We start from the raw sequence: 1,868 nt of genomic DNA on the forward strand, positions 1-1,868 counted from the left end.
TTTAAACCTATCTTCCTAGAAGTTTATCAATTTTAGTATTTTCAAGTACTTTAATGGGTCTATTTTACTTTCAATTACTGGTTAACTAATTCCTGCTCTTATATTTATTTTTTCTTTATACTCTTTTTGAGTTTATTCCATGATTCCTTTTCCTACTGCTTTCTTTTTCTAGTCGAATAGTTCTCATTAATTTCCACTCTTTCTTCTCTTCTGGCATAAACACTTAAGGTCTAAATGCCTCTCAGGGTCATTTCAGCTGCCCAGCACAATTTTGGATAAGTGGCATTTTATTATTATTCAGTTATAAGTGTTTTCTATTTTCCATTGTGATTTTTTTTGACATTGGTTTTTTTATTTTTTACTTTTTTAGGTGAGGCAACCCTTGGTTGACCTCACAGATTGCAAGGACCTTGTCAGCTTACAATCCCTTATTTTTTTATTTTTTATGCCTACAGCACCTGGTCTTCCTAGGTGGTCTCCCATCCAACTACTAGAGAGGCCCGACTCTGCTTAGCTTCCGAGATCAGATGGGATCGGGCTCGTTCAGGGTAGCATGGCCATAGACGACATCTATTTTCTAATTTTCAAAAGTGCAGGGATTTTAGTTATCTTTTAAAAATCAATTTGCAATTTAATTGTTTTCAATCTTCTATTTCCTTACCAAAATTTTATCTGTTTTTTTTTCAGACCTCCTCTGTAATAAAGTTTGTTTAAATGCTATTGTGACTCAGTTTTAAAGCCTTGGCTAGAGGTTGGTCATTTCCTCTTTTTGAGCAGCTAGGTCTACATCTAATCACTTCCCTTAACAGGTTCTCATTTTCTGGGGCCACTGTGCACCAGCCTTAATTGCCCTAGGGCCACGTACCAGACAACTAGGAACAGTCTCTCCGCTCCAAACCCACAAAATTATTCAAATTAGCCAATCAATAGAGAAACCATGAAAACTAACCCCACTCTCTTGCCACACATTAGTTGTTCCCTACAGTGCCAGCTTGCTGTTACCCAGGTGTGACCACTGTCTCTGGATAAACCACGCTGTGTGGCCCCTGCCTGGCAGCCTTCTCTCCCTTTAAGCTGTAACAGGTCTGACACCAGATCTTTGATGCTTTACCATCACTGCTCTACAACTGAGTCCCTGAGCTCCTTCTGAAGGCTTTGGGAGTTTATGGCTTTCCATGGCAGATATGCTGGTTCCTGTGGGTTGGTTTGGTACCTGTGGCCTGGCGTTTTGGGTGTTGAAATAAGGCTTGGTACACCAGGGGGCGCTGTAGTCTCGTGTACTGTTTTCCTTCTGGGATGTCCGTGCTGTGCGGCGTTCCACCTGGGTTTGGGGGAAGGTTTTCCCAGAGTGTTTTTTGTTGACCTGCTCCTTCCAATGGAAGATGGTGTCCACGAAAATGTCGGGAGTGTAGGTGTTAGTTCTGACTGTGCATCCGGCTGTGTCACCTTGACCATATCACTTCTCTCTAAGTTCTTATTTCCCTTCTATGAAATAGGCATTACTAAAAATGTGATCCTTTTTGGGGGGTGGGATGGAGGTGGTGCATAGTTTTGAATCCCTTACTAGAAGTGAAACCTGTTTAGTGTTTCTCCAGGGCAGTAATATTATTACGTTGCAAACCTGAACACTTTGCAACTTTGAAACCTGAAGCTTTTAACTTGAATGCAGACTCAGAAATTGAATGTGGCCCACTGAGTCTAAGTCCAGATATTTCCTGGATACCTACTTATGACTAAGGGCGAAATGCCAGGCTCAACTGTTTCAAGAGAGGAGGTTATTTCTGTGCATTTTATTTATCTTATTGATTTTCATGGCTGATGTCATTGTTAAGCACCTGTCTCTACCAGGCACTATGCTGAGTGCTTTA

The 1,868-nt window shown here is 41.1% G+C and overlaps 1 pseudogene; it reads right to left on the reverse strand.

The window, feature by feature from the left end:
• Positions 1-446: 446 nt before the first annotated feature.
• On the reverse strand, positions 447-565 carry LOC111736312 (annotated as a pseudogene).
• Positions 566-1,868: the final 1,303 nt, after the last annotated feature.

This window comes from Pteropus vampyrus, unplaced genomic scaffold (assembly GCF_000151845.1).
Source record: "Pteropus vampyrus isolate Shadow unplaced genomic scaffold, Pvam_2.0 Scaffold1, whole genome shotgun sequence".
NCBI classification, from domain to species: domain Eukaryota; kingdom Metazoa; phylum Chordata; class Mammalia; order Chiroptera; family Pteropodidae; genus Pteropus; species Pteropus vampyrus.